At 47.7% G+C, this 23557-nt stretch overlaps 1 protein-coding gene across 4 annotated transcripts in view; it reads right to left on the reverse strand.

Annotated features, from left to right (window-relative positions):
* The window catches only part of LOC119952085 (gamma-aminobutyric acid receptor subunit gamma-4-like), a 409052-nt gene that overhangs the window by 165875 nt on the left and 219620 nt on the right, over positions 1–23557 (reverse strand). The gene's annotated exons all lie outside the window — the stretch shown is intronic.

The raw sequence follows: 23557 nt of genomic DNA on the forward strand, positions 1-23557 counted from the left end.
CTCCTCATGCACAGTTCATCCCAACTGATCCTAACCCTCCCACAATACAATGACTGGCCCCTCCACCAATTACACTTACTGGTCCTAGACACCAAACACCACCCCCTCCTACCCTTACACTGACTCTTACCCCTTTAAGCTGATCCTCTCCACATTACACTGACCCCATCTCATCGTTAATGATCACCTCCTGCCATGTTATTGAGCCCCTTCTTCAACACTCCGACCCAGACACCCTGCCAACCACCCCCAACCTCAATTAACTGACCTGATCCCAGATTCTTCCTGATAGACTGACCAGATCCCAGGACATCCACGCCACTTGATTCTCACTCTTTGTGCAGATTTCCTGACCACCCACCGAGGCGGCGGGGGGGGGGGGGGGGGGGGGGGGGGGGGGGCGAGGCGGGGGGGGGGGGGCGGGGCTGAGGCGGCGGAGGGGTGGGGCGGGCCCGAGGGCGGACGGAAGGGGGGGGGCGGGCCCGAGGGTGGACAGAAGGGGGGGGTGGGCGGACGGAAGGGGGGGGGCGGGCGGGCGGGGGGATTCGCCCTGGGGGAGGGTGGACACCGCGCATGCGCTGGTAGGCACCGGCCCAACTGCGCATGCGCGGGACCCGAGTCTCTGGCGCCCCCTAACACATGGCGCCCCGGGCGACTGCCCGAGTTGCCGGTGCCTTGGGCCGGCCCTGGCAGCGCACCCAAGCCACGGGTTTCCCGGCGGTGTGAGGTGGCTTCAATGGGAAATCCCATTGGCAAGCGGCAGGAATAGAGAAACCCGCCGCCGGCGAACGGTATACCGCTGAGAAATAGCTGGGGGCCCCGAGAATCCCGCCCAAGGTGTCTTGAATTAAACAGGCTCTATTGAGATTCATGACCCCATTACTGTCAGATGTTGTAATGATCTGCTTCTCGAGGTTATATACATGGGCTGAATTTCATGAGTGCCGGGAACATGCTGGGCAGGAGAGGATGTAAAACCCACTTCTGCTTAACGTTCCCAAAAAAACACAAAGGGTCCAATCTCCCCGAGTGGGGAACAGAGTAGTGCAAGATTAGCTGTGTGTTTCCCAGTGCTCCAAGATCTGAGAAACACCCTCCGGGTATATTGGGGGCCTCAGCGGGAAACTCCCCAACGAGGCCGCACTTCGCCCTGTTCTCTGCACTGAGGAGCTCCACTCGCCGGAACTCCAAACTGCAGCAAGAGATCGGGAAGCCATTTTTAAATGCAATCCTGATCGTTCAAGCCCCTGACACGACCCCCAAATATGACCCCCCAGACCCCAGTCCCAACTCAGTATAAGGCACTCCGGCCTGACCTCTGCCGAGCAGAAAATGCCAGCTTGGCACCTTGACAGTTCCAGACTGGCAGTGCCACCTGGGCACCTTGGAAGTACAAGGCAGGCGCCAAGAAGGAGTGCACCTGGGGGCCTCCGATCCTCTGGGAACCCCCACAAGTGCCATTCCATCTGATCCCGGTTTGTGGAGACCAGCACTGAATGGTGCTCACCTGAGGTCTCCAATGTGAGGGATTTAGATCTCATGCCTTGGTTCATAGAATTATTCATAGAATTTACAGTGCAGAAGGAGGCCATTCGGCCCATCGATTCTGCACCGGCTCCTGGAAAGATCACCCTACCCAAGGTTAACACCTCCACCCTATCCCCATAACCCCACCCAACACTACGGGCAATTTTGGACACTAAGGGAAATTTTTATCATGGCCAATTCACCTAACCTGCACATCTTTGGACTGTGGGAGGAAACCGGAGCACCCGGAGGAAACCCACCTACCCACGGGGAGGATGTGCAGACTCCGCACAGACAGTGACCCAAGCCGGAATCGAACCTGGGACCCTGGAGCTATGAAGCGATTGTGCTATTCACAATGCTACTGTGCCGCCCTGATCTCAGGAACGCATCTTAGAGTGAGATAAACTGTCTCACTCTAATGTGCAGATTTGCCAGAAAGTGATCCCACCCATAATGGGCAGGATTTATGTCACAGCATCTTGCGAGATCGCGTTCGAACTTGTGAAGCATGGCCAGTCGGGTAGATCCCGGAAATGGGTTGCGTTGCACCAAGCTGCTTTTCGGGCGCAATGCAACTGGTCGATCCTGCCCAATATTACGCTGGAGGGCCAATTACGGATGGCCCATTGCGGAATGTGCCTGTTGGTTGGGTCAGCACTGTGGGTCGGGGATGGGGATGTGGGGGTGTGGGGGGGGGGGAGGAGAGAGGATGTTGGGCACGCGGTCCAGTGGTATCCTCCAGGAATTTTGGACTATTCTGAAGGAAAAAGCAAACAGGACGAACAATATGGAAATGATTTTGGTGTTAATGCTGCAGCTTTTTGGCTATTGTCTCATTAGCATGTGCAATATTCACGATGCCAGGCAATAGCTTTTGCAGTAAATGAAAAATGGAAATCGCTTATTGTCACGAGTAGGCTTCAATGAAGTTACTGTGAAAAGCCCTTAGTCGCCACATTCCGGCCCCTGTCCGGGGAGGCTGGTATGGGAATCGAACCGTGCTGCTGGCCTGCCTTGGTCTGCTTTAAAAGCCTGCGATTTAGCCCAGCGAGCTAAACCGGTAGCCAATGGAGCTCTCTGCCCTCCGCTAAATTTTTTCAAGGGGCAGTCTTCAATGTTGTGAGGTGCACCACAGCTGCAGTCCACGTTCCCTGCAATGCCCCACTTGTGCCAATCTGCTGCACACATGCCTTGGCTAGTGCGGAAATGGTTGAGGAGTGCCCAATGTTGGCGTGACAGGTTGGAGCTGGGTGGGCCACTGTGGGATCTGTGACGAGGAAATGGTTTTCAATAGTGGCTTTTTGGTTCCATTCCTGCTGCCACAGGGCCTCTGCTGTTATTCCTTGACACGGTGGTCTTAGCCATACAGGTTGGCCTGATAATAATAATCTTTATTGTCACAAGTAGGCTTAAATTAACACTGCAATGAAGTTACTGTGAAAAGCCCCGAGTCGCCACACTCCGGCGCATGTTCCAGTAAATGGTGGGAGAATTCAGAATGCCCAATTCACCTAACAGCGCATCTTTCAGGACTTGTGGGAGGAAACCGGAGAACCTGGAGGAAACCCACACAGACACAGGGAGAACGTGCAGACTCCATACAGACAGTGACCCAAGCCGGGAATTGACCCTGGGACCCTGGTGCTGTGAAGGATTAGTGCAACCCGCTATGCTACTGTGCCACTCACAATGGGAGGTGAACAGCAGGTGGATTGGTCAGGTCCTTGTGCAGCGGCTTGGCTTGATGTAAAACTTCCCCAGGAGCTTTCTAGTTGCAATCGCCTTCCTCATGTGAGGGGGTGGGATGTTGCTCAGGGCTGGGAGGCAGGGGAATTGAGTTGATTGGAAGGGCCCGAGATGATACGCCCAGTCCATCACACGAACCTGCCTCCCATCCATTGACTCCATCTACACCTCCTGCTGCCTGGGGAAAGCGGGCAGCATAATCAAAGATCCCTCCCACCCGGCTTACTCACTCTTCCAACTTCTCCCATCGGGCAGGAGATACAGAAGTCTGAGAAAATGCACAAACAGACTCAAAAACAGCTTCTTCCCCACTGTCACCAGACTCCTAAATGACCCTCTTATGGACTGACCTCATTAACACTACACCCTGTATGCTTCATCCGATGCCAGTGCTTATGTCGTTACACTGTATATCTTGTGTTGCCCTATTATGTATTTTCTTCCCATGTACTTAATGATCTGCTGAGCTGCTCGCAGAAAAATACTTTTCACTCTACCTCGGTACACGTGACAATAAACAAATCCAATCCAATCCAATCCAATACGCATTGTTATGTTGAGCTGAGTTTCTACATGAATGGTGTGGGATGAGTAGTACCATACTGCTGCAAAATACCCTGCGGTCGAGTGGACAATGGCAAGAGTTAAGGTCCTTAAGGTTCGAGCATCTGCACCAAATGAAGAGCGAAGCAAGTTTGCTGAGGAAGTTGTTTTGTGTTTTGATCTTTGCTGCCGTTTTGCTCAGATGTTTTTTTGTATGTCAGTGTTCATTCAAGGGCATCACCAAGATAAACGGGATGTCGTTTGTGATTCAGTCTCTTGTCATTCAAGAAGATGTTGAGTTCCCTCTTGGCACTGGCATTGTGGAGGTGGAGTATACTTGAGACTGTTTTGTTGCAGATGGGCTGAATGGTCATGTCCTACAATAGCTTTTCAACATCATTGTTTAATATTGTCTCTAGTTCAGAAAATATCTGAGCCTGAGAGGCACAACAGATATCGTCAGCATAAGGAGGGTTGTAGGCTGATCGTTGAGGTAGAGGTTGGAAAGGGTTGGGGCTAGAACAGGTCCCTGGGGAAACCCATTGGTCTGTTTCCTCCAGGCACTATTCTCATCAACCATGTGCCCCTTGAACCGTCTATCTCGGAGTAACAGTTTGATGGCGTCAGAAATGGGCAGTACGGTAGCATTGTGGATAGCACAATGGCTTCACACCTCCAGGGTCCCAGGTTCGATTCCGGCTTGGGTCATTGTCTGTGCGGAGTCTGCACATCCTCCCCGTGTCTGCGTGGGTTTCCTCCGGGTGCTCCGGTTTCCTCCCACAGTCCAAAGATGTGCAGGTTAGGTGGATTGGCCATGATAAATTGCCCTTAGTGTCCGAAATTGCCCTGAGTGTTGGGTGAGGTTACTGGGTTACTGGGTTATGGGGATGGGGTGGAGGTGTTGACCTTGGGTAGGGTGCTCTTTCCAAGAGCCGGTGCAGACCGATGGGCCGAATGGCCTCCTTCTGCACTGTAAATTCTATGAATAATTCTATGAACCAAAAATTCTATCAAAGCCATTTTCAATGAAGATGGTCAGAGCAAAGCTGGGAACATGTTCTTCATCCTCGCCAAAAGCCAGTTTGTTCAGCTTTCAAGATTTTCTCCACCTATGACCCTCTCCATTATTTTCGGCTATGAACTGACCTTAACTAAAACCTTCACTGACTCAATTTGTATATAGTAGCTCTAAATTATGCCTCAAAAGTCTACATGCCCTACCCAACATCTGCCACAGATCTTCCGCAGCCTTGGGGAAGCGGGCAGCATAATCAAAGACTCTCCCACCCGGCTTACTCACTCTTCCAACTTCTTCCATCGGACAGGATATACAGAAGTCTGAGAACATGCACTGACAGATTCAAAAACGGCTTCTTCCCCGCTGTTATCAGACTCCTAAATGACCCTCTTACGGACTGATCAGATACTACTACACTCCTGGATGCTTCACCCGATGCCCAGTGGACGTGATTTATTTAGATTTCCAGAAAGCCTTTGACAAGGTGCCGCATAGGAGACTGTGAAATAAGTTAAGAGCCCATGGTGTTAAGGATAAGATCCTGGCATGGATAGAGAATTGGCTGACTGGCAGAAGGCAGAGCGTGGGGATAAAGGGGTCTTTTTCAGGATGGCAGCCGGTGAGTAGTGGTGTGCCTCAGGGGTCGGTGCTGGTACCACAACTTTTCATAACATACATTAATGACCTGGAAGAAGGTACTGAAGGCACTGTTGCTAAGTTTTCAGATGATACAAAGATCTTTAGAGGGACAGGTAGTTTTGAGGAAGCAAGGAGGCTGCAGAAGGACTTGGACAGGCTAGGAGAGTGGGCAGTGAAGTGTGAGGTTATGCAGTTTGGAAGGAGGAATTTAGGCATGGACTATTTTCCAAATGGGGAAATGCTTAGGAAATCAGAAGCACAAAGGGTCTTAGGAGTCCTCGTTCACGATCCTCTTAAGGTTACCGTGTAGGTTCAGTTGGCAGTTAGGAAGGCAAATGCAATGTTTCATTTATGTCAAGAGGGCTAGAATACAAGACAGGGTTGTACCTCTTAGGCTGTATAAGGCTCTGGTCAGACCCCATTTGGAGTATTGTGAGCAGTTTTGGGCCCGTATCTAACGAAGGATCTTGGAAAGGGTTCAGAAGAGGTTCACAAGGATGATCCCTGGAATGAAGAGCTTGTCGTATGAGGAATGGTTACGGACTCTGAGTCTGTACTCGTTGGAGTTTAGAAGGATGAGGGGGGATCTTATTGAAACGTACAGGATACTGCGAGGCCTCGATTGAGTGGATGTGGAGAGGATGTTTCCACTTGGGGAAAAACTAGAAGCAGAGGACACCATCTCAGACTAAAGGGACGATCCTTTAAAACAGAAATGAGGGAGAATTTCTTCAACCAGAGGGTGGTGAATCTGTGGAACTCTTTGCCGCACAAGGTTGTGGAGGCCAAATCACTGAGTGTCTTTAAGACAGAGATAGATCGGTTCTTGATTAATAAGGGGATCAGGGGGTTTGGGGAGAAGGCAGGAGAATGGGGATGAGAAAATATCAGCCATGATTGAATGGTGGAGCAGACTCGATGGGACGAGTGGCCTAATTCTGCTCCCATGTCTTATGGTCTTATGGTCTTAGGCCGGTGTCTATGTATTTACATTGCGTACCTCGTGTTGCCCTATTATGTATTTTCTTCTCTTTCCATGTACTAAATGATCTGTTTCAACTGGTCACAGAAGAATGCTTTTCACTGAACCTCGGTACACGCAACAACAAACAAATCCAATCCAACTAAAATTTGGATTGTTAAACAAACAGTTTTTAATGATGCAGGGCTCTGTGCATATTACGCTTCTACTGCTGGGTCAGTTGGGACACGTCCAATGACATAATGAAGGGTCATTATGAAGGCCAAATGGCCATGGATTTTCAAGGCCAATTATATATTTTGTAAATGTCAATGTTCCCCATGGATTGTACAGATTGATCTATTTTGTTCGAGCTTTGACACAGATTTGTAGGTGAACCAGTTTAGAAAGCTAGTGCAATCAGGAGAAAATCTGGCAAAGTTCAGAAATATAACAGCAACAAAATTACAAAAAAGCATGATCGCATTTGTGCTCCAAGGACCTTTTATCACCCCTTTGGGTGACAAATTGATAACAACGTAACGCATGTGTCTCTTTTTTGCCCATGCGACAAGCAGAAAATTGCACGGGCAACATAAAATTGAGGTTGATAGGCTTTTTAATGACCTTAATTGGCCCTTTAATTATCGGCGGGCGTGGCGGCAACGCATGGGCAGGTCCACCAACCTCAATATTGCTTGGGTACATGATGACGGCAGGGCATCCATGTCATCTCGAGCAATTTTACACGTGTTGAGGTCGGTGCGTGCCTGGCAGAGCGCAGTCTGGCCCACAATTGTACTGAGGCAACATGCATTGTGTAAGAATATGTATCATAAGGAATACAAAGGGTTAACAATATGATGTTGATACTTCTTCAGATGGAGATAAGGAGAGGTCATATAAATTCATGTGACTCCTGGGATTCTGGGAGAAGGTGTTTAGGCGTGAGATAGATCAGTTGCATAGTGTAGAGTTCGGTAGTTAGATATCGTCTAGTTTAATTTAATAACTTGTAACTTGCTGACTTGTTCGAATCTAATTTAAGTAGTGTAAATAAATCAGCTTTGTTCAGTCGCATAGCTTGATGTTCTTTATTAACACTACGGTCTCAAGACATCCTGATGTACACAGCAGAGAACATCACACATTGGGTCACCTTATCCACGAAAGGCATGATGTAAACATAGCAGAGAACATCACACATTGGGTCACCTTATCCACTAAAGGCATGATGTAAACACAAGTTGCTTTCTTACCGCCGATAAGAAATTATACTTTTGAATTCGGGTGTACTGCGAATGGCAGTAAAATAATGTTATTTTGACACTGACAGTGCCACTCTGCTAATAATATTTATTTTTCACCTATTACGTGCAACCACATCACAATCCAGATCACAAGGATAAATGGTCGGCACAACATCGTGGGCCGAAGGGCCTGTACTGTGCTGTACTGTTCTATGTTCTAATCCGTTCCAGCCTTTTGGACAGTTCTGCATAACTGCTTTTCTCCTCATTCCTCTCTATATTTGTTCCCGTTATCTGAAATCTCTGACCTCCAGCTCCCAAGACGATTGCCAGTTGGAAAGAGTTTATCGACTCTGTCAAAAGCTATCATACTTTTGAATATCTATATCAGAACTGCTCTTATCCTTCTTGTTGATCTAATATCACCCAATTTGCCTTAGCGCTAGAGATTGTATTTCCACCACACTTTCTCTTTAAAGCAGGGGTGCTCTTCTTGCAGTCTTGGCCAATCAACATGATAAAAAAAACAAAGACTGATTATCTGTTATCACATTGCTGTTTCCACTATTCCCTACGTTATAACTGTGACTACACTATTGGCTCTGGAGTATTTTGGATTGTCCTGAGGTTTTGGAGGGTACTTTATAAATGCAAATTGTGGTGATCGTCCCTTTAAGGGCAACAGAGCAGAACAAGGCTGGACTGGGTAACCAGATTCAGAGGAGAGCGAAGCACCCCAGTGGAAGGGGTTCTCTGAGGGAGAGATATTCTAGAACTAGCTGCAGACATGCTGCTGCTCTTGTAGATCTTTGTAAATAAATGCTTTGTTGGACACCAATGAAGTCTCTGGTGCATCATACACAAAACCTTCTTTTGAGTGAGGATTCTGAGGCCTATGAACTCTATCAAGGCTGGAAGGGCCTGTAGATGAGTTGAGGTTTAGTTTGTGGCTGGGTACTGTCAAGTTTGGCTTTTATAAGCCTGTTTGAGTACACCGAGAGAGAATTTAGAATGCCCAATTCACCTAACAAGCATATCTTTCAGGACTTGTGGGAGTAAACCGGAGCACCTGGAATAAACCCACGGAGATATGGGGAGAACGTGCAGACTCCGCACAGACAGTGACCCAAGCCGAGTATTGATCCCGGTCCCTGGCGCTGTGAAGCAACAGTGCTAACCACTGCGCCACCATGCCGCCCATAGCTCAAGGGAAAGAATGATTTAAGTTTGGAGATGGACTGATGATGAGAAAGCATGGAGGAGAAAGATTCTCCGCCGGCTGGATCCTCTGTTTTGCCGGCGCCTGGGGGTTTCCCGATGGTGTCGGACTGCTCCACAATGGGAAACCCCATTGACCGGCCAGCATAACGGAGAATCCCGCTGGCGGGTCGGGACAGAAATGGGGCGTGGCGGGGTGAAGAATCCAGCCCGTGATGCGGGGCTATTTGGAGCTCAGGAAAGACAAGAGGGCAACGTTCAGAGGAGAGCTGACTGCATTGAGGTTGATAAAATAGAGAGGCAATATTGATTTCACAGCAGAAAACCTGAATAGTATCTAACCTGTGAAATGATGCTGATATTTCGGGTTTGCCATAAACTGTGACATTGCAATGAAACTTAGTTATTGAGCTTGCTGAAGATGTGCAGGTGAGGGTCTCACCTCCCAGAGTGCCAATGTGTCAATTCTCATTTCCAGCAAATCACCCCTCTGTTTCTGCGGTCACTTGATGAACTAGAGAGGGCACTCGACACACACACACACACACACACTGGAATAGTCTTGCTGTGTTAGATTAATTCAAAGTGAGATGTTCTTCATAAAGCACATCGTTGTACTGAAGTCTGGTGGAACACGATTGCTCTTAATTATGGTAAGAAGTGATTAAAGCAGCGACAAGTCCCATTAAAGAGATGCCATTCAGTCTCAGGGAACAGACAGAGATGAGGTACCAGAACTGCACAGTGCTATAATGGGAAAATGGTTCCATTTCCACATTTTAATCACATTTTATTCTGCATTTTCATGAAAAAAAAGCATTATATGGAGGAAATGAGGACAGTTTCAAAGAAAAGTGACTGAGCTTTCGCTGGCTTGCTGCAGTGCTTTACTCTGATGATATTTTTTTAATAAATTGAGGGGCAGTGGGCAGTGATCCCCAGTGAGGTACTGGAATCCCTGATCAGGATCCCGAGTGAGGGACTCGGATTCTTGTGCGAAACTGAGATACTCAGCAAATGATCAGGGATCCCACTGAGGGACTGGGATACACAGTGAATGATCAGGGATCCCAATGAGGGACTAGGATCCCCAGCGAGGGGTTAGGATCCACAGCGAGGGGTTAGGATCCCCAATGATTGGTCAGGAACCCCAGCGGGTGGTCAGGATCCCCAGTGAGTGGTTAGGATTCTCAACGCGTGGTCAGGATCCCCAGTGGGTGATCAGGATTCTTAGTTGGTGATCCTGATCCCTAGTGGGTGATCAGGAGCTCTAGAGAGTGACTGGAATCCCCAATGAGGAGCATATTAGTATTAAAATGGTATGATGAGCCTCAATTCAAAAGAGTGTGACAATATTTAACCCATAAGAAGTTCAGGAATGAAGGAAACATTGCAATGTCTTTAAAAAAGCTATGAAATTATCAATTGTTTTTAAGAATGCTTGGAAAGGACTTTTAAGAGGATCAACTATAATTTTCTTGGATGATAAAGAATAATGGTCCATGTGACTTGCCGATCTTTGACCTGGATGCAGTACCAACAGGAAGTTAACAAACAACCGGCATGTGAACAGCGCAGACAATGGAGAGCTGCAGCAGAGGAGAGAACAGAACCGAGAAAGTACATTTACAAGGAGCTGAATACGTGTAATACAGCTAAACAGCACAGTAAGCTAAAGAAAGGGTCAGAGCAAAGATTGTGTATTGGCCAATTTCATTGTGCAGTCTCAGTTTTGTGAAAGCTTCTTACACTTTTTAACAGGGGTTATTAAAGGATCTGTTAAAGGAGTCTCTGCTGAATCTGTGCCATCAAGACTGTTAAGGTGATTCTGCAGAAGCAGGAGTTCTCCAGTGACCTCGGATTGAATATAGTTGCCAGTGACTGTGATTGAATGGCCAAATCAAATTGACTGGGAAAATGAGAGATATTGGGTGGGATCCTCCATCCTGCCGCACCCGTTTTCTGGTGCGGCGTGCCCCCACCGGCAGTGGGGTTCTCCATCTCAGCAGCTGGCCAAATGGGGTTTCCTATTGTGGGCACGCCCACGCTGCCGATAAATCCGTGGGCGTGAGTCTGATGCCAGCGAAACGGAGGGTCTCACCGGCGGAGAATCCAGCCCCTCATGTACCAGAGGCTGAGTTACAGACTTTAGAATTACACATGGTATCGTGGGCGAGATTCTCCGCACTCCCGACGGTGCGGAGAATAGTGTGGCTCGTAAAATTTTACGGCTACGCTGTTCCGACGCCCTCCCGCTATTCTCTCCCCCCCCCCACGCCCAACTCCCGACACGAATCGCTGCCGCCGTTTTTTTACGGCCGGCAGCGATTCACAGCTGATAGATGGGCCGAGTTCCCAGCCCTTTATGGCTGTTTTTACGAACGGCAAACACACCCGGTCTGGCCATTCGTAAAAACGGCCGTAAACACTCGCATTTTATAACCATGGCACCGATTGGCACGGCAGTACCACGGCCGTGCCAAGGATGCCATGGGCCCGCGATCGGTGCCCACCGATCGCGGGCAGCGGGCCCGATGCCCGCGCACTATTTGTCCTTCTGCCGCCCCGCAGTATCCATTTGCGGGGCGGCTGAGGGGCATCCCGGCCCGCGCATGCGCGGGTTTCACGCAAATACGCGATGACGTCATCCGCGCATGCGCGGGTTGGAGTCTTCCAATCCGCGCATGCGCGGCTGACGTCATATGACGCGTCAGCCGGCGCTAACTCGGGCAAGCGGGCTTAACGAAATTCGTTAAGCCCGTGATGCCGGAGCTTACGGCGTCGGGCTGCTAGCCCCGACCGGGGACCAGAATCGGTTCCCGGTCGGGAAGGGGGGGGGCTGGCGTCAAACCCGCCCGGGTTTGACGCCAGCCTTACGATTTCTCCCGGTTTGGGAGAATCGCGCCCCATATATCTGCAGAGCGATGTGTGTGCTTGTATGTGTGTGCTTGTAGTTGTGTAAGATATATCTTTGTGGTATTGACTATTTAAAATTAAATATATACATTTTTATTTAATTTATTATTTGCCTTTCATCTTATGTGTAATTTTCATTGGTTATAATTCATGTTAATGTAAAAATGACAAAAAAGTGAAATCTTGTTGGTAATTTCTTCACAGGGTTGTAACAAGATAGGATTCAGGGAACGCAGGAAGAGTCTGTAGTTTGAAGTTGAATTTGGACAAAAAAGGAATCACCAATCATTAATGAAAGATTGATAAAATAGAGATAAGGAAAATTAGCCCAGTGAGGAAGAGGAAAACTGATGGAACCATCAATTCACTAGACACGTGCTTTAAGATATGAACAGTGGTTTTAATCTACTTACTACAGAGCCAGCCTGTTACCCGTTGAACTCTCAATGAACTGCAGGCTGGCTCTGGACAAGGGTATTTATACAGCAGTACAGGGGGGAGGAGTCGTGGGTGGAGCCAAGGGTGGAGCCCTGTACAAACTCCTGAGCATTCCCAGAGCTACTCCCCCTAGTGGTCGGATAACGCTACTGCGCTTACAATTGTATTGGTAAATACAGTGTGAATTACTAAGTTACATTCACCACAAAAACAATAATGAAGAAAGTGGGATGATTTGGAGGAAAATGTAGCTGGTCTGATTCGCGGATGACATCAAGGGTGGTGGAGTGGCAGATAGTGTTGAGAATTGTCAGAGGATACAGCAACAGATAGGTTGGAGACTTGGGCAGGGAAATGGCAAACTGAGTTTAATCCGGACAAATGTGAGGTAATTTTGGTAGGTCTAACATTACCGTAAATGGCAAAACTCTTATGAATATAGAAAGTCAGAGAGATCTGGGCGTGCAGGTCCACAGATCTTTGAAAGTGGCAACACAAGTGGACAATCTAGTCAGGGAAGGAAACGGAATGCTTTCCTTCATTGAATGGGCATCGAGTATAAATACTGATAAGTCATGCTTCAGTTGTATAGCACCTTGGTAAGGCCGCACTTGGAATATTGCGCATAATTCTGGTCGCCACACTACCAGAAGGATGTGGAGGCTTTGGAGAGGGTGCAGAGGGGATTTACCAGGACATTGCCTGGTCTAAAGGGTGTTCGCTATGTGGAGAGACTGAATAGACGCAGACTGTTTTCATTAGAAAGACGGAGGCTGAGGGGTGACCTGATAAAGGTCTACAAGATTATGAAAGGCATTAATAGAGTGGATGGGCAGGCACTCTTTCCCAGGATGGAGGGGTCAGTCACCAGAGGCCATAGGTTTAAGGTCCATTTAAGGCAAAGCTTGGAGGAGATGTGCGCAGAGGTTTTTTATGCAGAGGGTGGTGAGCGCCTGGAACGCTTTGCCAGGGGAGGTTGTGGAAGCAGATACATTAACAGCGTTCAAAAGGCATCTTGACAAACACATGGAAAGGATGGGTATAGAGGGATACGGCACAAGGAGGTGCTGAGGGTTTTGGCCAAGGGTGATATCATGACCGGTACAGGCTTGGAGGGCCGACGGGCCAGTCCCTGCGCTGTCTTGTTCTTTGTTAAAGATGGAGGGAATGTAGGAGAACAGGTAGGGACAGAAAATGGGAAATACAGAGAGAGAAAGGGAAAAAGATGAAGAGGAAGAATAAGAGAAGGAGAATGGGAGAGGGAGTATGATGGAGGGAGACAATGGGGGAAAGTGAGAGGTGGAACATGGTGAAAGAACCATCATGTGGAGATGCTGGTGCTGGGCTAGGGTGGGAATAGTAAGAGATCTCACAACACTAGGTTAAAGTCAAACAGGTTTATTTGAAATCACAAGCTTTCGGAGTATTGCTCTTTCATCAGGTGAAGTGGAGGCAGGTTCACAATTACCGCATATATAGGAGATGCACAATTGCAAGATAATTACAGATTAGCTTGCATCTTTGTAGAAACTTGATGCCTGTTTCGATCCTGGAGAGGATCTCAAGGATCGAAACAGACATCAAGTTTCTACAAAGATGCAAGCCAATCTGTAATTATCTTGCAATTGTGTCTCTGCCTATATATGTTGTGATTGTGAATCTACCTCCACTTCACTTGATGAAGGAGCAGCACTCTGAAAGCTTGTGATTTCAGATAAACCTGTTGGACTTTAACCTGGTGTTGTGAGACTTCTTACAGTGAAAGGAGGGAGGAAGATGCCAAAATGAGGGAGGAAGGGACAATGAAATAGGAATAAAGGTGGAAGGAGAGAAAGGGAGAATTTTTTAAATTAATTTTCAAGCGATGTGGATGTCGCTGGCTAGGCCAGCATTTATTTCCCACCCTAATTGCCCCTGAGAAGGCGGTGGTGAGCAATTTTCTTCAACTGCTGCAGTCCATGTGGTGTAGATACACCATAGTGCTATTAGTGAGGGTGTTCCAGGAATATGACCCAGTGACAGTCAAGAAACGGCCAACATATTTCCAAGTCAGGATGGTGGTGGCTGGGAGGGGAACTTCCAGATGGTGGTGGTGTTCCCATGGTGGAAGGAAGGGGAGAGAGAGGAAGAGAGTGACGGAGAATACAAACAGAAGAGGAGAATGAAAGGCAGATAATGTTAGTGAGAGGAGAGTAGACTGATCAGGAGAAAGGAAGGAAGAGAAATGTAGAGAGAAAATGACAGAGGTAGCTGCACAGCCTGGGTCTAAAATTGTTGCAGCATTCTTTCACGTTATCTTTCCTCAACCAAGTAAATGATGTGTCAGAAACTACAGTATGCAGCACACGGGGGAATTCCAACCTTGCTTTGTTCTGCCAGGAACAGAAGAGATTGTCACAGACCATTGGCTTATGCCTCTTTCACACTTGGGAATTTAATTGGGAAGTGAAATCGCCAGAATCACTTAGCTCAACACGGAACTCTTCCGCTACAATGTGTAGTTGGATTGTGAGATGTAACTTCTGGTGTCCAGCTGAGTCAGTTTCTGAATTTCAGAGAATCAGATTCATTATCACAACATCCTTTAACACTAAGGTGACCAAATCTATTACAACATACTCCTGGAGATTTTAACATTGACATTTAATCACGTGGCACTCTTCTGTGATGCTTAATTACATGACATTTGATCAGATGACCTTAACCAATATTTGATAATGTTATTACATTTACTTTCGCCCAGTGATTCAGCATCACCAAGGCCAACACAAATAAAATTGATAAATAACATCATTTAAAGTTCAAAGAACACAAAACAATAGAATGAATTGGGATGAGTAATGTGTAAATAAAAACCACTGCAATATTCCTGCAGTATTGATCACAATAAAATACGACTGATGTAATAAAAACACCAGTACCTTCCAAAGGAAGTTCTTTTAACTTTTATAAACTCAGGAAGTTTTAAAATAATAAATAAAACCAAAGCCATATCACATTCAATCCCACCGACTCAGACTGCAGCTTCAGAGAGATGAGGTTCAGCACCAAATCTACCAGATCCCAGGATCAGTGCACAATACAGGCCCACACTGACTACTCCTTACTCCTAGTTTGTGTTTTTCTCTCTCTCTGATTCCCTCCATATCATATCTAAAATGGCTAATGACAATGGTTAAAGCAAAGGTTATTGTCCCTGACAACATCCCAATTGTTACACTGAAGCAAATGTGTGTCAGAGGAGCTACATCATGGACATCTACTCAACAAAGTAGAAAACTGCCCAGATATCTCCCATCTACAAAAAGCAGCACAAATCAAATCTGCTTAATTACCAGCCCGTCGCTCTCAGTCATCAGCAAAGTGATGGAAGGGATCATTAATAGTGCTATCAAGCTGCTGTTACTCAGCAATAACCTATTCACGGACGCTCAGTTTGGGTTCCGCAAGGGCCACTCAGCACATAACCTCACTAGGACCTTGGTCCAGACATGGACGAAAGAGCTGAACTCCAGAGATGAAGTCAAAGTGATTGCCCTTGACATCAAGGCAGCATTTGATTGTGCATTGCATCAAGGAGCCCCAGCAAAACTGGAGTCAATGGGAATTGGGGGAAAATCCTTCACTGTTTGACTGTTTGAAGTCATACCTGGTACAAACGAAGATAGTTCTGGTAGTTGGAGGTCAATCATCTCAGCCACAGGACATCACTACAGGAGTTCCTTGGGGAGTGTCCCAGGCCCAACCATCTCCAAAAGCTTCATCAATCCAAAGCTTCCCGTACCAGCCTCCCCGGACAGGCGCCGGAATGTGGCGACTAGGGGCTTTTCACAGTAACTTCATTGAAGCCTACTCGTGACAATAAGCGATTTTCATTTTCATTTTCATTTCATTTTCAATGACCTCCACTCCATCAACAAGTCAATGTGAGGATTGTTGCTGAAGATTTCACAGTATTCAGTACTATTTGTGACTCCTCAGTCCATGCCCACATTCAACAAGACTTGGACAATATTTAGTCCAAGGCTGATAAATGGTAAATAGTATGTGCCACATAATAGAACATAGAACGTTACAGCGCAGTACGGGCCCTTCGGCCCTCGATGTTGTGCTGAGCAAATGATCACCCTACTCAAACCCACGTATCCACCCTATACCCGTAACCCAACAACCCCCCCCCCCTTTAACCTTACTTTTTAGGACACTACGGGCAATTTAGCATGGCCAAACCACCTAACCCGCACATCTTTGGACTGTGGGAGGAAACCGGAGCACCCGGAGGAAACCCACGCACACACGGGGAGGACGTGCAGACTCTGCACAGACAGTGACCCAGCCGGGAACCGAACCTGGGACCCTGGAGCTGTGAAGCATTTATGCTAACCACCATGCTACCGTGCTGCCCACAAAACTGACACTAACAGCATAAAAAAGGGCTGACTTACCTCAGTTAGCTGGAAGGTTGGTTTGTGAAGTGCATCAACACCAACAGTGCGGGTTCAATTCCCATATTGGTTGAGGTTGTTCATGAAGACATTGCCTTCTCAACCTCTTCCCTCGCCTGAGGTGTGGTAATCCTCCAGTTGAATCGCCACCAATCACTTCCCCCCTCAAAGGAGAAAGCAGTCTATGGCCATCTGGGACTGTGGCAACATTACTTTATTGAGGCAACGGGGTAGGAGGTCAACAATCATCATGGGGGAGGTGGGGTGAATGTGACACAGCAATTAGGGCAAGTGATAAACAAGTCATGGCGGGGATGAGAAGGAGACTGTGATTGGGGGACCGGGGGGGGGGGGGGGGGGGGGTGAAACTGAGCAGAAGGCCATGCTGGGCAGAGCACTGAGAGAGACAGTGGAAATTGTTCAGTGGAGGGTCAATTTAAAATAAGTGAATGAAGTTTCCTGTCTCTCTACTTGGAACCTTTGGGCTACTGCATCATGCCAGTCCTGAAAAGCCATTCCCAGCTTTCACATCTTCAACCACCCTGCCCCATGAAGAGGCGAATAGTGAGGCCAGTACTTCAAACCCTTTTCCTCCCTCAACCGTTCCTCCTTTACTTCTGCCATTCCCAGGCTTTATAAAGTCAAACTCCGCTTGACATCATCGCCTGATGTCAGCTTCACTCTAACTCTTTTCAAACTTTCCTGTGCTGTGGATTTTCATTAATTCAGCAAAGTAACAACAATAATGAAAGAGATGGACGAGAATGGCTTGACTCCAGAAGAGAGGAGTTATTTCACAAATTCAGAGCTGTGAGGTTAGAACTATCAGCAGAGACTGAACTGCCTTGGGCTTTTTTTTTAATCTAGAAGAGAGAATTCTTCCCAGTCACACTTTGCAAATCGGGCTCAGTGACCTGACCTTTAAAATGGTGAAGGGTGTGTAGGAAAAATGTTCCAACTTATGGGGTGGCACAGTGGTTGTCTGCCTCACAGCACCTGGGTTTGATTCCGGCCTTGGGCGACTGTCTGTGTGACATATGGACTTCTCCCCGCATCTGTGTGGGTTTCCCCCGGTTTCCTCCCACAGTCCAAAGATGTGCATGTTAGGTGGATTGACCAGGATAAATTTCCCTTAGGCGGGGGATTGGGCCTCGATAGAATGCTACTTCAGAGCAGACCCGATAGGTTGAATGGCCTATCTAGATTGGGCAGCAGGGTAGCATGGTGGTTAGCATAAATGCTTCACAGCTCCAGGGTCCCAGGTTCGATTCCCGGCTGGGTCACTGTCTGTGTGGAGTCTGCACGTCCTCCCCCTGTGTGCGTGGGTTTCCTCCGGGTGCTCCGGTTTCCTCCCACAGTCCAAAGATGTGCGGGTTAGGTGGATTGGCCATGCTAAATTGCCCGTAGTGTCCTAATAAAAAAAGTAAGGTTAAAGGGGGGGGGTTGTTGGGTTACGGGTATCGGGTGGATATGTGGGTTTGAGTAGGGTGATCATGGCTTGGCACAACATTGAGGGCCGAAGGGCCTGTTCTGTGCTGTACTGTTCTATGTTCTATGGCCTCCTTCTGCACTATACGGTTTCTATGATTCTATGAGTATGGGCAAGGCCAAAACTTAGGGGCCTTAAATATAAGAGGGTCGCTACTAAATACAATCAGGAATTCTGGAGAAACTAATTTTCCCCGAGGGGCTAGAATGAATAACTCACTGCGAGAGGGAGTGGTTGAGGTGAGCAGAGTTGATGCTTTTAATGTGAAGCTGGATAAACAGTAGAAGGAGAATGGGATAAAAGGAAATGTTGATGGGATGTGCTGAAGCTGAGTGAGCTGAGGATCACAGAATCACAGAATAATACAGTACAGCGGAGGTCCTTCAGCTGATCGGGTCGGCACTGACACATGAAAAGCACCTGCCTTACCTACCTAATCCCATTTTCCAGCACATGGCACACAGCCTTGAATATGAAGACATGCCAAGTGCTCAGCAAGGTACCTTTTAAAGGATATGAGACAACCTGCCTCTATCACCCTCTCAGGCAGTGCATTCCTGATCATCACCACCCTCTGGGTAATAAGGTTTATCCTCAAATCCCCCCTGAACCTCCTGCCCCTCACCTTGAACTTGTGATCCCTCGTAACTGACCCTTCAACTAAGGGGAACAGCTGTTCCCTACCCACCCTGTCCATGCTCCTCACAATCTTGTACACCTCGATCAGGTCGCCCCTCAGCCTTTTCTGCTCCAGCGTAAACAGCCCAAGCTTATCCAACCTCTCGTCATAATTTAAATGTTCCAAACCAGGCAACATCCTGTTGAATTGCCTCTGCACCCCCTCCAGTGCATTCACATCCTTCCTATACTGTGGTGCCCAGTTAATGTGAAGCATTAACTCTTGGATAAACCGAATGGCCTGTTTTTCTGCTGTAAACTCCACGCATTTCTGAGTAATCTTTGCCCTCGGGTTAGGAGATTAACATTTTAAAATTCATGTCATGAAGTGAGTTCACCAGGAAAAAAACAGTATCTTTGGTTTCTTTGATATGGCATTGATTAAAATTATATTCATGCAAGAGTAAGAATGATTAAGTCCACTTCTGAGTGATCCTATTATCTCGATGATGCTGCTGCTAATCACTCAGACACAATTTAACACCAACTGCATTTATTATCTGCTTTAATGAAAATGGGATGTTTGATGGTGGGTTCAATATTAATAATGAGGAAGCCCTAACAACCATTTCCACGAACACTTCAGCAGGTTGTTGAGAATGTCTGTGAAAAAAAAATGTCCCTCTGGTACAGCTGCCAAACTGTTTGCATTAAAATATTAAAGTTTACGTGACAGCAGATGAACATTTGAAAAAGCTTTTCAAGGCCCAAACTGCAATCCTTGTTTTTTTTTTCCATTCCTCCAACATTCTACAGACTTTTACAACCTGACCCAAGATGCCACCTGATCGTCACGTCTACATTTATTTCCTCCTCTTGTCCAGTCTTTGCAGCCTTGGTGCTGACCTGCATTGTATAGCAGCACAGTAGCATTGTGGATAGCACAATCGCTTCACAGCTCCAGGGTCCCAGGTTCGATTCCGGCTTGGGTCACTGTCTGTGCGGAGTCTGCACATCCTCCCCGTGTGTGCATGGGTTTCCTCCGGGTGCTCCGGTTTCCTCCCACAGTCCAAAGATGTGCAGGTTAGGTGGATTGGCCATGATGAATTGCCCTTAGTGTCCAAAATTGCCCTTAGTGTTGGGTGGGGTTGCTGGGTTATGGGGATAGGGTGGAGGTTTTAACCATGGGTAGGGTGCTCTTTCCAGGAGCCGGTGCAGACTCGATGGGCCAAATGGCCTCCTCTGCACTGTAAATTCTATATCTATGTTATAATGACCCAGCTCTAAGAGTTGCCAACCCTCCAGATCTGCCGTGGAGTCTCCAAGATTTAATTTTTTTTTAAATTTAAAGTGCACAATTATTATATTTTTCCAATGAAGGAGCGATTTAACACCCTGCACATCTTTTGGGGTTGTGGGGGTGAGACCCACGCAGACACGGGGAGAATGTACAAACTTCACACGGACAGTGACTCGGGGCCAGGATCGAACCTGGGTCCTCGGCGCTGTGAGTCAACAGTACTAACCACTGCTAACCACTGTCCCTCTCCAGGATTTAAACATTAATCTCCTGGACTCTTCCTCAAGCAACCTGGGGTGGGGGCATGGAATCATAGGGTTATTGAAAAAGGTGCTTTTTCATTTTCTTTAACATTTCTGTTTATTATTGTGAATAGCTTTTCAACCATGTGATTTTGTTTAAGACCTGGGATGTCATATTGTGAAGCCTCCGGGAATATGACCCGCCAGAGTTGGCAACCCTTGGTAGAGGATAAGGGGGGAATTCAGCAGAGGCGATGATATTTTGGGGTAGGAGTATTGGGAGGAAGAAGATGGAAAGAACATTTCAGAATAGGGGTAAAAAGCAATGATAGCATTTGTTAAGAGGGAGTCAGTAGAAGTTGGGATCAAAACTGGCCCATGGGTAACTTGCTTTCACATGTTGTCAGCTTTTAATCGGGTTTCTGTTTGAGAGTTCCCTTGGGTCACCCAACTACGGGCCTGACCTCCATTTTGCCATGCCGTACATGAATTTAAAATCACAATGACACATGACTGCTTCAGCCAGCACTCAATGTGTACAGGAACATAATTGAACATCTCCTACATTGGAGTCACATCGAATGATGAATAACATTCCATGTTTCCAGAACATTTATTGGAAAATATAGCTTGTGCCACAACTATCTTACAATTAGCCCGAGCTCCCACTCTAACCTCGCCATGTACAGAAGACAATTGATTACCTTAGCCTCAGATATCGCTCTATCTGATTCTAAAAAATGTGTGCACAATATAAAAGAGATTCTGGCCACAGATTGTATTCTGACAAGCACTGAATGACACATTCCCCCCCCCCCCCCCCCCAAACAAATGAATCACAGAATCACACAGTGCAGAGAACAGGCCCTTCGGCCCAGCATGTCTGCACCGATATGCGGATAAATACCTGACCGTCTGTCCAACTACATGGCCCATCAGGTTGAATGTTATGATGTACCAAGTGGACATTCAGATGCTTTTTAAAGGATGTCAGGAAACCCACCTCTACCAACCTCCCAGGCAGTGCATCCCAGATAGTCACCATCCTCTGGGTAAAAAGATTATTCTTCATATCCCCCTAAACCTCCTGCCCCTCGCACTGAACTTGAGTCCTCAACTGAGGGAAACAACTGCTCTCTAGCCACCTTGTAAATGCTCCTCATAACCTTGTACACCTCGATCAGTCATCCCTCAGTCTTCTCTGCTCCAGCGAAAACAACCCATGACTATCCAACGTCTCTTTAATAACTTAAGCATTCCATCCCAGGCAACATACTGGTGAAATTCCTCTGCACCCCCTCCAGTGCAATCACAATCTTCCTATAATGTGGCAACCAGAAATGCACGCAATAGTCCAGCTGTGGCCTCACCAAAGTTGTTTACAATTCCAACATGATCTCCCTGCTTTTGTAATCTATGCCTCGATTGATGAAGGCAAGTGTCCCATATGCCTTTTTCACCATCCTATTAACCTGCCTTCCTGCCTTCAGAGATCTATGGTTAAACACGCAAGGATCCCTTTATTCTTCAGAACATCCTAGTTTCATGTCGTTCATTGAATACTTCCTTGTCAAATTACTCCTTCCAAAGTGTATCACCTCACACTTTTCAGGGTTAAATTCCGTCTGCCACTTTTCTGCCCATTTGACCATTCCGTCTATATCTTCCTATAACCCAAGACATTCAACCTCATTGTTAACCACCCGGCCAAGTTTTGTGTCATTAGCAAACTTACTCATCCCACCCCCTCTATGTTGTTTATTTAAATGACAATAGGGGACCCAGCACAGATCCCTGTGGTACGCCACTGGATCACTAAAACCACCGTCTGTCATCACCCTCTGCCTACTACAACTAAGCATATTCTGAATCCACTGTGTCAAATTAGCCTTCTTTATACATCTCCCTTGAATAAATTGACAACAAGATTTCGCTTTATGTACCTTGTACTTCAATACAAAGCAAAATCCATGGAAATTAAATGTAATTGAACAGTTAAATTATGATGGGTCCAAATTCAGAATTACACTGGAATAGCAGATATAATGATTACAAGCATTTGTATCTTTAATAAAGGTGAAGAGCGTTTGACGAGTAAAGACATTTATTTATAAGGACAACTATTTACATGAGGCCCAGTTATACCTCACCTGGTTCTCTCTCTGTGTTCATTGGTTCCTGACTGGCCGACCTTTTATGCAGCATGGTTATCAGCCCCGTAGTTAGTGGAGGAGCCCATGGCCGGGGTTCTCCAATCCCGCGGCTAAGTTCTGACGCCGGCGTGAAAAGTGGCGCGAGCCACTCCGGCATCAACGGGCCTCAAGTGGCAGCTATCCACCTTTCCCAGGGGGCTAGTACGGCGCCGGAGTGGTGTCCGCAGCTCCGACACCCGAAAGACGGTGCGCCACATCCGGCACAAGTCCACACATGCACGCCGCGGCCGGCATGAGTCCACGCATGCGCGTGGGCTCCCGTCTCCGCGCCATTCCCCAGGCAATGTGGCGGAGCCATACAGGGGCCCGGCCTGGAAGAACATAGGCCTCCCATGGAACTAGCCCGCCCGCCAATTGTTAGGCCCCGATCGCGGGCTAGGCCACCGTGGAGGCCCTCCCCGGGTCAGACCCCCCCCCCCTCCCAACCAGGACAGCCCTCACAGCCAGAACATACGTAACCCACGCCGGGGGGACTCGGCCTGTCGAGGCCCGGAGAATCGCCGGGGGGGAGGGTGCTTTCAACGGCCCCTGACCGGCGCAGCGGCGATCCCGCGGGCGCCCAAGAATCAGCGCCGGAGAATTGGCGGGCTGGCGTCGTGTGACGTGGCACGATTCTCACAGCCCCCTGCCGGCGCAGGGTCGGAGAATCCCGGTCCATACTCCTCGAGCCACACGGAGAAAACAATCGACTCCGCCCCGTGTGTCCCGTGCAGGTTATCCCACACCTCCCTGCCAAAGTCCGAAGATCCCCAAGGGGATTGATGATGACGAGGAGAAGAAGAAGTCAAAAATAAGATGACGAGGAAGAAGCAGAAGAAACCGGTGGAGCTCCAGCGGGCGACGGGTGACACAGACTCTTTTGGCATCAGCACATCGTTGCCAGGAGGTGAGACCGGGTCAGCCGCTGTATACCTAGCCAGAGAACTACTCTTGTGGCTGGAACATCTGGGTGGAGTACCATCAGAAGGCGGGCGAACTACAACGTCTGAGT

Source organism: Scyliorhinus canicula, chromosome 17, assembly GCF_902713615.1.
Source record: "Scyliorhinus canicula chromosome 17, sScyCan1.1, whole genome shotgun sequence".
In the NCBI taxonomy this organism is placed as follows: domain Eukaryota; kingdom Metazoa; phylum Chordata; class Chondrichthyes; order Carcharhiniformes; family Scyliorhinidae; genus Scyliorhinus; species Scyliorhinus canicula.